Source organism: Rattus norvegicus, chromosome 17 (genome assembly GCF_021556685.1).
Source record: "Rattus norvegicus strain SHRSP/BbbUtx chromosome 17, alternate assembly SHRSP_T2T, whole genome shotgun sequence".
Lineage (NCBI taxonomy): Eukaryota > Metazoa > Chordata > Mammalia > Rodentia > Muridae > Rattus > Rattus norvegicus.
Window position 1 is genome coordinate 76,065,245 of NC_141550.1, and position 16,219 is coordinate 76,081,463.

General features: G+C 40.1%; 1 long non-coding RNA gene across 5 annotated transcripts in view; it reads left to right on the top strand.

The window, feature by feature from the left end:
- The first annotated feature begins 6,698 nt into the window (after positions 1 to 6,698).
- LOC102546763 (uncharacterized) overlaps positions 6,699 to 16,219 on the top strand; it is a 59,422-nt gene continuing 49,901 nt past the window's right edge. The window contains exons 1-4 of one of the 5 annotated variants that reach the window (XR_015641856.1): positions 6,699 to 6,864; positions 7,671 to 7,935; positions 9,923 to 10,032; positions 11,591 to 12,524. This is a non-coding gene — a long non-coding RNA (uncharacterized LOC102546763). Of the gene's footprint in view, positions 6,865 to 7,670; positions 7,949 to 9,922; positions 10,033 to 11,590; positions 12,525 to 16,219 lie in introns of those variants that run through there. The other 4 variants (XR_015641857.1, XR_015641858.1, XR_015641860.1 and 1 more) reach the window with 4 other exon arrangements.

Here is a 16,219-nt window from a genome sequence, read left to right on the forward strand (position 1 = left end):
TGTAAACATACATGTAATATCCATATACATGCAGATTGAGTTATTTACCATGTCACAAATTCTCATATATAATTTATGTTTAATTATTTATTTTTCTTTGAGTTTGTTTACATAGTGGATGATGTTGATAGGTTTCCATGTATTGAACCATCCATCCATCCCTGGGATGAATCCTACTTCATTATGGTGAGTGATCATTTTGATGTGTTCTTGGATTCATCTTGCAAGAATTTCCTTGAGGGAAATTGGTCTGATGTTCTTTGTCTTTGCTGAGTCTTTGTATAGTTTAGGTATCAGGGTAACTGTAGCTTTATAGAGTGTATTGGGTAATATGGAATAGTTGGAAGAGTATTAGATCTTCTTTGAAGGTCTGATAGAATTCTACAATAAAATCATCTAGTCCTGGGCATTTTTTGGTTGGGAGACTTTATGACTGTTTCTATTTCTTTAGGAGTTATGGGATTGTTCCGGTGGTTTATCAGATCCCGATTTAACTTTGGTACCTGGTATCTGTCTATAAAATTGTCCATTTCATCCAGATTTTCCAGTTCTGTTGAGTATGGGCTTTTGTAATAGGATCTGATGATTTTTTTTGGATTTCCTCCATTTCTGTTGTTATATCATCCTTTTCATTTCTGATGTTGTTAATTTGGATACTGCCTCTGTACCCTCTGGTTAGTCTGGCTAAGTGTTTATCTATCTTGTTAATTTTCTCAATCAGCTCCTGGTTTTGTTGATTCTTTGTATAGTTCCTTTTGTTTCTGCTTGGTTGATTTCAGCCCTGAAATTGATTATTTCCTACCATCTATTCCTCTTGGGTGTATTTGCTTCTTTTTTGTTTTAGAGTTTTCAGATGTTCTGTTAAGCTGCTTCTGTATGCTCTGTTCAATTTCCTCATGGAGGTACTCAGAGCTATGAGTTCTGTCCCATATCTTTTGGTATGTTGTACCTTCATTTTCATTAAATTCCAAAGAGTCTTTAATTTCTTTTTTCTTCCCTGACCAAGTTATCATTGAGTAGGGAGTCGTTCAGCTTCCATATGTATGTGGGCTTTCTGTTGCTCTTGTTGTTTTTGAAGATCAGCTTTAGTATGCGGGGATCTGATAGAATGCATGGTATTATTTCAATCTTCTTATATTGGTTGAGGCTTGTTTTGTGACTGATTATATGGTCAGTTTTGGAGAAGGTACTATGAGGTTCTGGGAAGATGGTATATACCTTTGATTTAGCGTGAAAATTTCTGTAGATATATGTTAAATCTATTTGGTTCACAACTTCTGTTAGCTTCACTGTGTCTCTGTTTTCTGTTTCCACTGGTGAGAGTAGGGTGTTAAAGTCTCCTACGATTATTGTGCTAGTTTCAATGTGTGCTCTGAGCTTCACTAATGTTTCTTTTACAAATGTGGGTGCCCTTGCATTTGGGACATGGATGTTCAAAATTGGAAGTTCATCTTCGTGGGTTTTTCCTTTGATGAGTATATATATTGTCCTTCCCCATCTTTTTACATAGCTTTTGGTTGAAAGTCGATTTTATTGGATACTAGAATTACTAATCCAGCTTTTTTCTTGGTACCATTTGCTTGGAATTTTTTTCTAGTCTTTTACTTTGAAGTAGTGTCTGTCTTTTTCACTGTGGTATGTTTCCTGTAATAGCAAAATGCTAGTTCATGTTTATGTATCCAGCCTGTCAATGTATGTTTTTTTTATTGGGCAATTGAGTTCATTGATATTGACAGTTATAAAGGACCAATGATTGTTGTTTCCTGTTATTTTTGTTGTTAGAGGTGTAATTATGTCTGTATGGTTCTCTTCTCTTGGTTTTATTTGAGAAGATAAGTTTCTTGCTTTTTCTTGGCTATAGTTCCCCCTCCAACCCCGTGTTGGAGATTTCCTTCCATTATCCTCTGTATGGCTGAATTGGTGGAAAGACATTGTTTAAATTTGGTTTTGTCATGGAATATCTTGGTTTCTCCCTGTGGTAATTGAGAAATTTGTGTGCTGTTTCTGCTTTCTGAATGTCACAGTGCCATTCATTTGTGATCCAGGTAACACTAGGAACTAAGTTTCTCTCCTCTAAAGATACTTCTCCACTGCCATTCCAGATCCCACTGAAACATTCTCTAGCTCCCTTTTGGACCTATCTGCTCCCTATTGTTAAAGTCACTGGTGCACGCATTGGATTTGATATAGAACCACATCACTTCTTATAAGTTTAAAGGATACCTACACAGGAACCTTCTGAAATCTACTGAATTATACAATGAATTGAGCATTTGGGATAAGTTTTATGTTTCATGCAAATCATACTTCAATAAAATCCTTATAGAAATTATTTTCTCCTAAACCACTTTTGTGTTGCTTTTTGAAACAAGGTATTGCTATAGGGCCTGGGCTAGCTTCAAACTCACTATGTAGCCTAGGCTCAGCTCAAACTTTTACTGATCCTCCTGCCTTAGCCTAGCCTCCCAAAGGCTAGGAATATAGGTGTTCACTACCCTGACTGACTACACCTGTTTTTCAAATACAGTTATCAGAAAACACAAAATTACACATGTGGCTGGTTATACTTCTGTAAACACAGGGGTCCTAGTTCTGGAAAGGCGTTTTTTTTTTCTGGTTCAGAAGTGTTTCTTTATTGATACTGAATTATTGCCAAACATGACATATTTTCCACATCTGTGGGAAAACATAACAACACTTGCTGAAAATATCCTAATACATCATTTCACACAATGATCTAAATATATCATCTTCAGAGTTACGTGTATTTAAGTTTTAAATGTCAGGTATGGAAAGGCGTTTTTTATGGAGAATAAAACTAATGAATATCTTTTGGAGAAAAGTCTATGCACTGGTGTCCTAGCTTTGTCCATGTTAAGTATTAACATACAGAAGACAATTTTCAGCCAATTGCTTTTTATGAATTTGAAAATAATTAGTAGAATATGTTCATAAATTTTTTTCAATGCTTAGATTTCTAAAGTACATTACAATAACACAAATTCTAAAGCTAGAATTCTAAAGCTAGAGCTTGGTGATTTTTCCCCAGTAATCCCAGTACATGGCAAGCTGAGGCAGGGGGATTGTTATAAGTTAGAGGTCAGCCTGGATTATTATAGTAAATGGAAAGACACTCTTGGCTAAAGGATGAAATTTTGGGGTAAATAAGATGGCTTAGACAGTAATGGTGCTTGACACGAAGTTTGACACCTTGAGTTGGATCCCTAAGACCTTCATAAGGGAAGGAGAAAACTGACTCTTTTTGCCTTTAAAAAGGAATTCATGGAAAATCAACTTACATAGAATTTGGAGATGTTTTCTGAATTACCTCCCATCTGTGCTTCATGATCAGGGGCTTTGGTTGCCCTGTCATAAAGTCACGATGAAGTGCCAGTATTGTCAGGACAGCCAAAGCTTGGGTCTGAGTTTTCTCTTCTACAAAATAATTCTTTAAGTCATCTGAGTAGAACAGTTCCTAGAGAGAATTACAGATGATAGGAACTTGATGAAGACTATTAAGAGTTAATTTGTATAGTTTTTGAAAATAATTTTCTCTGCTCTCACTTTTGAAACTATAGGAGTATGTGTCTGTGTGTAAACATTTTCCTATGGTAATTGAAAAGGATATATCTTGATGTATAATTTAATGATAAGGTATAGCATTTCACAATATTCTATGAATATGCAAATCATATAAGAAGATCTACAACTGAAATAACTCACAGAAAATATCATTAAAATCATACAAATAGCATGAAGTTCTAAAGTTGTGTATTTCATAGTGCACTAATTATTTTCAATGATAACTCAGAATAGCAATATTAATAAACTGAATCATCATTTGCATCAAAAATAATTCTTAAAATGAACAGAAACATAAATGCTTATGTTATTGTCTGTAATGATGTTAATAATTTATATTAGTACATTTGTATTATATTTTAAATATTTTATCTTTTATGTGAATACTATACCACTCTTAGGCATATACACAAAAGATGCCCCAACTTGTCACAGGAGCATGTGTTCCACTATGTTCATAGCAACCTTATTTGTGATAGCCAGAAGTTGGAGACAACTCAGATGTCCCACAACAAAAGAATGGATACAGAAAATGTGGTTCATTTACACAATGGAATACTACTTAGCTATTAAGAATGAGGACATCATGAATTTTGCAGGCAAATGGATAGAACTAGAAAATATCATCCTAAGTTTGTTAACTCAGACTCAAAGGGATCTGCATGGTATGTACTCACTAATACCTAGATATTAGCCAAAAAAGTACAGAATATGCAAGATACAATCCATAGAACTCAAGGTTAACAGGCTGAAGGGTCCAAGAGAGGATTCCTTAATCCCACTTGGGAGGGAAAAGAAAGAAATCATGGGGCCAGAGGGAGTGAGAGTCCCTAGTGGGAGAGGGGACAGGGAGGGGAAAAGGAGAACATGGCCAGGTATTAGGGGGAGAAGGAAATGGGACTGAAACCCTGAGGGCCAGCAGAAAGAATGGAAACGGGCAACCTTGGGAGGTAGGAGGTGTGCGGACCCTCCAGAATGTACCAGAGACCTGGAACACTAGAGACTCTTAGGACTCAAAGAGAGAGACCTTATATGAAATGTCCTACAGTGAGGAGAGGGAACTTGTAGAGTCCACCTCCAGTAGAAATACAGAATTGTTTCTATCTGAAAGAACTGTAGGGACAAAAATGGAGAAGAGACTGAGTGAAAGGAGGTCCAGTGACAGACTCAAACTGGGATGGGGGCGGGTAGGCTTCAAGGCCTGAACTATTGCTGAGGCTATGATGTGCTTATAGACAGGATCCTGTCCTCTGAGAGACCCAACAAGCAGCTGAAAGAGTCAGATGCAGATATTTACACCCAACCAATGGGTGGAAGCTGTTGATCCCTATGGTTGAATTAGGGAAAAGCTGGAAGAAACTGAGGAGGAGGGTGACCCTGTAAGCAGACCAGCAGTCTCAAGTAACCTGGACCCGTGAGGTCTCTCAGTCACTGAGCTACCAAGCAGGCAGCATACACTAGCTGATAGGAGCGCCCACTCCACTCCACCTCTGTCCCCCACACATATACAGCAGAGGACTGCCTGGTCTGTCCTCAGTTAGAGAAGATGTACCTAATCCTTGAGAGACTTGAGGGCCCAGAGAGTGGGGGGTTATGGTGGGGTTGGGATAGGGACATCCTCTTGGAGATGGGGGAGGAGGTATAGGATGAGGGCAGACTGTACTATTAAAAAAAAGATTAAACATAAAAGTAAAAAAATAAAAAAAAATAAAAAAGGTTCAGGAAGGTACAGTGTGAATTAGGGCACAAGATGGGGTAGATGATGTCATCAGGAGCATGTGACCGGTGGGAGCGGTTACTAAGTTTCTGGGCAGGGAGTTAGACATAGTGCAATGGTGTCTTCCAGGAAGTTCTTCATTGGGGGTCACTGGAAGATCAACGGGAGGAAGAAGTGTCTGGGATAACTCATCTGCATCCGGAATGCAGCTGAGGTGCACGCAGACCCTGGGGTGGTTTGCGTATTGCGGACCGCCTACACCGCCAGACACAAAGGAATCCCTGAAGAGTTAAATTTCAAAAAGTTAGTCATAAACAAGGTCCGGACTACCTGAGGGAGACTATAGGGCTTGCCCAACCATTTGGAGCTAAAGAGTTAAAATAAAAACTTCATAAAAACTACAAAAGAACAGCAGATAAGGGGACAGGACAGAGCTGGCCTGAGATGTGCCCGGCCAAGCCTAAAAACAAGGTCGAGGGATTGTTCCAGGAAGGGGGCCATCCGGACGGATGACTCCCTGCTCTACAGATAAAGATAAGACGTTCTCCTATATTGAGAACACCCCAGCCGCATGTACTGCTTGCAGATGAGACCTTGTACCCATTTCCCTTGCTGATAACCACACGAAACCCCCTGGCTTCTCCTATATAAACCCCTGCCTGAAGAGGCTCGGGGTCGATTCCTCTGTCTCCTGTGTGAGATACGTTTCGGTCCGGGATCTCGTTAATAAACGCTACCTCTTGCTGTTACATCAAGACTGGCTACTCGCGTTTCTTGGGGGCACCCCAACCCGTGACTGGAGCGAGAGTCTCCCCAAGTTTGGGGGTCTTTCATCCCAAAATTGCTGTGGCTGTGCAGAACTGTTGCAAAGTGACCAGGGGGGCCTTCACGGGAGACAGCAGTCCTGGCATAATCAAAGACTTAGGATCCATGTAGGTAGTACCGGGGCACTAGGAAAGGAGACACATCTTTGAGGAATCAGACAAGTTGATTGGGCAGCAAGTGAGTCATGTCTTAGCAGAGAACGTTTGCCCTCATTGGGGAGAAGTTAAGATGAAAGGGAAGCTGGCAGCCCTGAGAAGACTGCGAGCAATCCGAGATCATCATCGCCGATAACGGGCAGCCTACAATTCTTAGGTAACCAAATGAATGTACTTGGTATGCCAAAACTATTGGCATTGTTGACCAAGTGGAGAAGCATCTAAGACGTAAATGGATCCAAAGTTTACGAGCAAATGTTCTGGTTTTGCTGCATCAGAATTGAGTCTCATAACTCTACCCAAACTGAGTGTGTTTTCTTTATGATTTGCACCACAGCTCATCTGAGTGCTGCTAGACTCCCTTCCTTCTTCAGGGATCTTCGACTAAGTAGAAGAGGAGAAAGCAGAGCATGCTGGGAAAAACACGGGTTAGAATCAGAAAATGGCGATCGTTTTGTAAGACTCTCATTGGCTAGTGTTTCCGTTGGCCATTTGTGTTAGTTGCTTTTCTTGGTGCTATAACAAAATGCCAGACAAAATGGAATTTAAGGAAAGAAGGGTTTATTGTGGCTCACAGGTTTGAGGGTACGTCATTGTCGTCTATCGTTGTGGGGAAATAATTGCGACTGAAAAACTAGGTAGTTACTCCTATCACTTCCATTGTCAGGAAGCAGAGAGACGGGGGAGAAGGAGGGGAGGGAGGGAGAAGGAAGGGATGGGGGGAGGAGAAGGGGAGGGGAGGGAGGCAGTGACGTTCACCTTGTGCTCTCCATTTTGTGCAGTTCCAGACTCTGGCCCACATTTAGGATGACTTTTCCCTTCCTCTTTAATAAACACTTCCAGAAGCAGATCATAGACAGTGTGTTGCCATGCTATTCTCAATCGGATTAAACTGAGAGTGAAGATGGGCTCTATCCTGCCTCAGTATTATTGCTTCAGTCGATAGGTAATTCTGTGCAATGTGCCCTTCCAAACAGAATGGCGTGGCATCCTTCCAAGTATGATTTCTTGGGGATCAGAAAATAGGTTATAGGTTACAATTTACCATTATAGCAGAATACCACTATACCATTATAGTAATAATAATAATAATAATAATAATAATAATAATAATAATAATAATAATGATAAATTGTTTTCTGGGTTTCTGCTGTTTTCTTTACACTCTCTGGCTTGTAGGAAAATGTGCCTACACAAAAATACAGAGAAGAAAATAATCCAAAGTAATATGTCTTCAGTTTTTTAACTTAGGTCCAGGCACTCAGTGGTGGAAATTGAGTTATTCTTTTTCCTTTCACACTAGGAATAGCACAGGTTGAGAAATGCAGGGGTAATGAGATTTGAGATGCACAGCTTCCGAGAATAGTCTTCATGTCTGTTTTCTTCCCCAGACCAAGAACACAGTGGCAGACTTCAAAATACTCTGGGGACCTGAGAGCAGGGAGAATTCCTGCACCTTTCTGGAGAGGAGGAAAACGAAAGAGATTCAGACAGATACAACAGCACATATCAGGGGAAGGGGTTCAGATGGAGAGTCTGACTTACCATCACAGAGGATTGGAACAGACAACGCCACGTCACAGAGGGACTGTTCACACAGTCCCTGAGGTGGAAGACTCTTTAACCAAGTGTCACAGGGTACAAGCAAGCCTCCTAGTGAGTAGCAAAGGTGAACGCCTTAGAAAGTATTGCAGAAATCCTTGATTATAATGTATGTATATATGCAAACAAATGTATACATGTATCAAATGCAAAAATACAATGTGAAGGAATACAACTTTCATTCCAAGTTCTTATTGTATAGAAGTATAGTGAGATATGTAGACTTTTTGACTTATTGATTTTATCTTTTTTGTTATTTTTATATGTATTTTAACATACTGCACTTAATTCTTTTTTTTAAAAAAAGAATATTTGTCTGCCTATAATTTTCTGAAGTCTAGTCTTATTTCTACTCCATGATTTGCCTCTTGATCAATATGTTCTGGAAACATTCGCATTCTTTCTCCTGCTCTAATGATTGACAAATATTGAAAGCTACTCTCTTCCCCTTTCTTGTTAACAAAAACTGACCCTTCCTGTCGCATATGAAAGTATACATTAGGGAAGAAAGACCCTTCCTCATATTCCCAGTGGGTTAACATCAATGGACCCAACCTAGTGATTGTCAGTGTGATTTGTAGACCAACAGCATCGATATCTCATTATGTCAGTTCCTGCAAAACTTTAAAGTTCAATTGTAGACCTACCCACCTGGCAACCAAAGCAGATACGAGTCAGCAACCTGTGCTTTAAAGAGCCATTCAGACTACTGTAATACGTGATCAAGGATGAGAATAATCTCTCTAAGTGACTAGAGTAATTCAATTTTCCTTCGAATAATTGGTCCAGGGTGGGTAGATGGTACCCAGTGCTGCAAAAATCTATTTTACCCTAAGAGGACAAACTCTAGGGTAAAGGTGAGCATACTGAAGTGAAGCAGCAGCAAACAGAAGTCATTCTGCTTGACTTAGTTAGTTCCAGAATTTCCCTTTCTGTGATGTTGTCTGGTGAAATGTTTTCCATATTGATTTCTGTACCTGACCCAGGTTTTCTATGAATGACCGTCAAAAGCATGAAAACTGTTCTATATTGTCAGAGGAAAGTCCTCTCCAGTCATCTAGTCTACAGGGTGACTTTTAACCCTCTGTTTTCTCTACAAAGAGCATTTATACTTGAGGTCTCTGTGAAAGAAATCTGTGCATTCCAATGTAAGGATTTGAAGCATCTAATGTGAAGTAGAAGAATCCTAGGCCTTGATTATGTGATCATGGAACTGGGCTGTAACTCAGTGGTAAACTGCTTGCCTACATATCTAAAGCCCACCCACAAAGAGGAACTAAATGATAATATGTTTGCCCTGGTGTGTACAACTTTGAAGGAGGGTGGCATGTTGGAAAATTCCAGAGGTTCTAGGACTAAGGATTTTCAAGGACTATTCTCCATTTAGATTTAAAGCAGAGGTTGATAGTCTTAGAGCAAATAGAATTATTTGCTCGTACGATTTGTTTTGAAAATCAAACTTCCAATTTTTCTAAAAACAAAACAAAACACCCAAAACCAACCAACCAACCAACCAAAATCAACAAAAACCAAAGCAAAACCCAGTGATTATTCTTGTTACCTTGGTAGAAAGAGAACAGGCAGAAGGTGAACTGGAGATTAGGACATACTTCTGTCTTTCCTTTCCAGAGAGAACTATTGTTTCATAAATATTTTCATTTATCGGTGGCTGTCAAATTGGATTTCCCAATATACTGATCCCAGACAGGCGGGAGGGAACACCCACTGATGGGAAGATAAGTACTGCTCCCCATGAAGGATGAGCAGAATGAGTCAGACAAACCTAGTGGCGGACCAGTTAGCTTCCCTCGACCCAGGAAAGAGGAAGAATGAAAATACTGGGAATGAGTGCTCCCAGAGGTGTAGCACAATTAATAAAATAATTAGGCATGAGTTTTGACTGGTATTTTTGGACATAAATGCCTGTCAACTGTCAAAAAGGGAACATGTTTCTCATTAGTTTAACTGGAGAACAACCTAATCTTTTTTTAAGAAGTCATGGTTCCAGCACAGCTAGCAGTGCCTATATTTTCCACTGCAGGGAGCAAGCCGCTGGATCCATCATGTGAATGGTCCCAGGACAGACAGAGCTTCTATCCTAAGGACCAAGCTGACTTTCTATAGCAAGATGTCATCAGCGTCTTTTTGAAGGTATTTATCTTATGAATACATCATCCCTTTTCCTAATTCCAGTCCGATGTTTAGATAAACTGAAAAATTATCTAAGCCACCCACGAGAGATTTAGAATTCTCTGTCTAGTCTAAGGACACATGTGCCTTGAAGTAGCTAGCAGGCAAACTCAACGACATGTTTTTCCATAAACACTTCTATTATCTGCCTTGCAGAAATATCAGGGGATCTGCCTTCATCTTGTTCTGAGTCTACATTCCCTCGGGAAGGAGAGGGATGCCTGCCAAAAACTTTCAGAACCCCAAGGAAGGGTTTACTGGAGCCCTGTGTTCTTTCAATGTACTTAAAGATTTAGCTAAAACATCTTTAAGAGGAACACAGTTGTCTCTCAGGCTCACATATAAACGGTGCATGAGTTCTTAAGGTCAATGCCAAAGTTCAAAGACATATATTGGTTTTAGATGCTTTGTCTGATTTTATAGCTTCGCTTCTATCAGGAGTAAGAAACACTGAAAATATTACATTTGAGGCTGGGCTCTCTGGGCTCAGCAAATTGTTCTAGGAGGGATATATACTTATATTTTTGGTTGTGAGCCTAGCCTTTAACGGCTGAGCCATCTCTCCAGCCCAGGAGGGATATATGCTCATGCATGATTTAAACTTATTTGACCATAGCAATATTTTTCCTACTTACATTTTACTCATACTTTGTACTCCACTCTCTTTTTGTAATACATTACAAACATACTTAACTTATAACCTTGTGTTCTGAAACTGCTTGCCTCAAAGGTTTAAAATCACTGTCAAATCTTCCTCCTTCAACAGTGTCCTTCAAATCACCTACAGCCAGATCTTTTTTTCATGGTCTGCCTAGCAAGCAACTTCTTAATGACATAATACAAAAACTAAGTATCGTAATTGTGATGGATGATGTCTGTCTCATTGAATATACATAATACTTTGCCAAGAAGATGGGGGTGTGTCTCAGAGAATGGGGCTGATGAGTGACAAGCATACAGTCCAATCCCCTACTCTTCCAAGACTGACGCTTCTGCCAGTTTCTATCAGTGATGTGTGAGGAAGCAGAGACGGAGGGTAGAAAAGAAGTTGGTTTATTTACTGTGGTGAAGAAAAAGAAACACAGTCTATTGATTGACATCCCTTAAGTTCAACAGACTAATCAAATTTATCACCTTTAACATGCTGTCTGAAGTGACAAGACACTTTGCCATGTGGGGTTGACTGATTTTCTGCCTTGATAATAAAATGAAAAAAAAATGCTTGTATACAAAGCACAAATGTCAAGGGAGAGTTAGTTACAAGGGGGCCCTTTTGTCCTGAGTAAATTCCATTCCATATGAGTTCATGGTAATTTAAGAATTAGTGACGTTGAGCTAAGTCAACAGGATACAACGTTGAAGGAACCCAAATAATATAGATATCAGAACCCCTGAGTAATATAAGGGCTTAGGCTTCCGTTGCTTAGGAAAAGAAATGACAAGAAGATATTCTGGCATTTTCTAAAGTAATTCAGGAAAGAAAACAATGGCTTGTAATATCTAATCCTTTCTATTTCAGGTCTATTCTATCGATTCATGTCTTCAGGCCTAGATCCTGCATTGATATATGGAGAGATGAAGTTGATCCGAATGTTGTCAGAGCAGGAGTTAATGAAATACTGCTCACACAGCACTTTCCAGAGGGCACTACACGCAGGTTTTCATTGATGCTTACCTAGATTTCATAAATGATTTAGTGCACATAGATATGAGTGCACATGGCCATCTGTGACCCAAACAGTGAAAATCTGGCTGGGAAATTGTGAGGGACATTCTGTGAACTTCAACTGATGAGGGGATGATGCCGTGGTGTAGTCACAGGGAGGGTGTTTATAGTCACTCACGTAACTAGACCGCCCTGTGCTTTGTGGGTTACAGATTGTGGCTAGAGTTGACTGAAAAGCACCTGACACGATTGTGAGTTCTGCAGAGGTATAATGTGAAGTTGACTTCGATGACATGTTTCCAATACTGTTCCTAATGAGATGGCAATGTGGAATGTGATCCAGGAGGCTCACACCTTTCCCTCATAGCAAGGACTCTCCCAAGGACTTCACATGTCCTCATTGACATGGACTGGCCATTTCCTCACAAAACTGTGGCCTAGATACAAGGCGGTATATTAGTACCAGGGCATCCTGCAGCTCAAGTCTTCTTAGATCACAGGTTTCTTTTTTGTTTAAGTTGCAAGAAAATTGCTTATGCCTGTAAAATTGCTCTTTACATATGAGAATAAATGACCCACATAAGTAACATTTTGTGCTTAGATAAGGGAGACTGTAGGCACATTTCTTTGGGTAGGTTTGGCCTGGAAAGTATACTTTATAATAACAAGGACCTGAGACTGAAAATGTGATTTTATGACTCTTTTCAATATATGTCATCAAAATGTAGGAAGGTTATTTGTAGTGTATTTTAGAATGGTAATTATAATAAATAAGCATATTAGCACACTCTCTCATATATTTTTTACTTAACACTGCTTGTGTTCCTGAGCTTTCTATCCTGCAGAAATAGAAGGAAATCTTTAATCGATTTCCACTGGGCTTTCTCTCCAGTCACTTCACCCACCTAGCAAGAGACTCACTTTGATGTTTTGTCCTTTATCAGACCCTAGTTCAAAGAAAGTAAACATTAGGAAATTTTAAATGTAATACTGTTCCTACCCTGCTCCTATCCTGGAAGGCTCGTAGACTTTTAAAAGAAAGGCAGGCTCTGTTGCCCAGAACTTTGTATTGTAAAAGGACCAATTTTACAGTAGTACCATATTGAATAGCAGGCAATAAGTCGAATTGAATTAGAATCTTTATTTGTTGGAAAAGGAACAGTCAGTGACTTGTTTCACCAGATGCGCTGCAATTTACTCTGTGTCTATTGAGATTCAATGTATAGACCCAGACCAATTACTAAGATTATTCCGTCATTTACAGCCTTCTCATTGAGAAGAAGCTAATGGCGACTGTGGAATGAGGACTTGTTCTGCTTAAAACAACTTGAGCCCATCTTTGTGATATATATTAATACCAGGTAATTTTATAAATAGACATCTAACTACATGGGCAAAATATGTCATATGGCCTCAATGATTATGTGTCTACGCTGAGTAGTTCGGAAGTAACATATATATTATTACAGACTCCTTTACTTAATTAGACATGTGCAATGCAAACTGGTAAAAATAATGCAGATCTGAGTATGCAATCTCTTTTCATTTATTGAATTTTTAATGCCAACTATAAAACATAGAAAAGTAGAATGCTTCAAAGAAAACACAAATTATAGAATTTTACGGGTGGAAAATCCTAATATAGTGAAGGAATAAGTTCAAAACCAGCATCATACCATGGAAGGATGAAGTTCAAAGAGAATAACTGATTAGAATTATACCCAAACAACAAATTGGTAACATAAAATTGTCTTCCATTTTGTCTAATGGGCTGGATGTTGACTTGATTGAACTCTTGTGTTTGTATTTTTCTCTAATTTTTCTGGGTCACGTTGGCATCCAGTTGACAGTGTCTCCAATTTAGAGACAGACCCTTAAAGAACTCTCTTCATATGCTTCCCCTGTAAGTTAGGGGATGCTTTGCAACCCAGACCGCCTGGTTCAGGAAGGCAGTAGATCGTCAGTCAGTGCCATGTGGCGGAGAACTTCAATAGAACGTATGGGAACAGACCTACTCCACTCACTTCTGCAGCCACTTTAGATGTAGTCGCAGCCGGGAATAGCTTCAACACTGTCTTAGATCCCACCGAATCAGGAGTGAGCAGTTTGGTTAGAGGAAAACACGCACAATTTTGAAGCCAGAGAAACTGAAGTTAGAGAGATGGCTAAGTGGGTGACTGATGTCCTTAAACGGGGCTGCTGTCACTCAGTGCCTGACCTGGTCAGGTTGAAACTTGAGGCAAAAGGAAAACCATGCACCCCCGTGAATATACACTTATCAAAATACCTACTCACGTTGCCAGTGAAGTAGAAACAGTAACTCAGCTCTAAATTAAAAACATGACTGTGTAGAAAAGTCTGTGTCACCAATCTCTTGGAAGCTTCCGCACTTGTCAGATTTTACCAACTCACTGTAGGGAGACAGAGGCAGATTTGCAATTTGTGGACGGTTAGAGGCCAGTACACTGACGATACAGTCATCTAGGCCTGTAGAGTAAACATCACATCTTTTTTTTTTTTTTTTTTCGGAGCTGGGGACCGAACCCAGGGCCTTGCGCTTGCTAGACAAGCACTCTACCACTGAGCTAAATCCCCAGCCCCTAAACATCACATCTTTAAACAATATGTTGTGCTCACCATGAGCTTCCAGCTATAGCTTTATGGATGGCATTTAAATATTTCCAAAGCCCAGTACATAGCATTTCTGAACCCTCTTAGATAATGCACCTCTGGTCAGTGCTTCATTCCCCTCCTTGAATGCTGGCTTTGTTACCATTCATGCAGAGATGTTTACCTGGATGGGGGAAGATTATATTTTCAAATCTACTAAGGTAGTTATAGTAAAGAACAGGAAGAAAAATGGGTATTAAGAGGAGTGCGGAGGAGGGTGAAAATTTTCCAAAATAAAGCCAGGAAATTTGGAAATTACACCAGAATCCTCCAAAAGACATTGGCAGGGCAGGGTTTATTTCTGTGATTCTAAGGTGTCTTTTATGTGGTTCATTGCTAAAACAAAATCATCCTCAGAAGAGTTAGCATGTGTGACATGTGGAATTAGCCACAGTAAAAGCCTGGCTGTTCCTTGCGACTCTGACCTGGATCTGTCAGTCCCACAGTGAGAGCTGTGCAGAACTCACAATGAGGAGGCAGAACAAGGACATAGAGGGCCAATGTTTGTGGCCCTTGGGTCATAATGACAAAGAAGTAAAGAGCAAGCAGATGATATCATGCTTTATATGACCAGGAAACCATGAATTACTAAGTATTCGTCTTAAGAGGCAAGGTCTGAAGGTGTTTCTTTTTCTTTGGTTAAACAAATGATAGCCAGCATCTCATGGTGCCTATGTAACAGGGTTATAGCATCTCAATGATCAACAAATTACTAACAAGCTTAATATGGATTGGGTTGCAGCTGACTGCTACAGAACTTTTCTCTCAGGCAGGCGACTCTGGGTTGCATCCCCAGCAATTCACATGTAGGCTGTGCATGGTGGCAGAAGCTGTTAACCTTATCATTTTAGGGAGGAGGAGATGGGGTGTCCAGGAGTTCAAGTTTATCCTTGGCTACTTAGGAACTTTAAAGCCAGCGTGGGGTACATGAGTCTCTATGCCTCACCCAAAAGATGAAGCCTAATGTGAACATAAATTAAACACACACATGCGTGCACGTGCACACTCGTGCATCCTTTAGTTTTTAGTATGAGTCTAATTTTCCGATTTGAGTTTTTATTTTTTTGAGTCTCACCTTTGCAGTAGGTCAAATGACTGGCATATTTTAAGGTGTTCTAAGACAAATATTTCTCAGAATAGCTTTTTCCACATTCTTTATTTTGAAAATGGTCAACATGCCAATGCTTTAGTCTCGGTACTGTTCAAAGAATTCAATTCTCGTGCAAGTGTGGTTAGAGAGCCATGATTTATCACTCTGAGCTGGAGTCCAAATGCTCTGAGATTCAAGGTCAGAAATATAGGAGTTAGAGGAAAGAAGGAGTATCCTAAGAAACCGTCAGTGTGACAACGTCTGATGACATTTCAACTATCCTCAGAGAAGCCATGTTCTACGCTCACGTCATCTTTGGCCAGGCTGGAAGACTGGAAGAAAGAAAATACTAGAAAGTAGGTTCACTCTGGGAAGACAATGGGGCACTTTTCAACCCCTCAAGGTGGGATGCCTTATGGCGTGCACCGTAGCGCCTGCGCAGTGACCCTGGACTTCCCTTGTACCCACAGCTATGCTGCGCCTTCTGCGTTCCCCCTCCTCCAGTGGGAGTGCCCACTGCAGCTACTCCACCCTTCTTTCACAATTTTGCATGGGTGTGAGAGTGTGGGGAAAACATTTCTTTCAGCTCATGCATTTTCCATATCAAGACGAGCCCGGTGGAATTGACCAAGAACTCACCAGAGCATTTTCTAGACGCTTGAGCTGGGTGCAGTGGATGGCCAGCATCTCTCTCAGAGAGACTTACGCGCGATTTTTGCGGA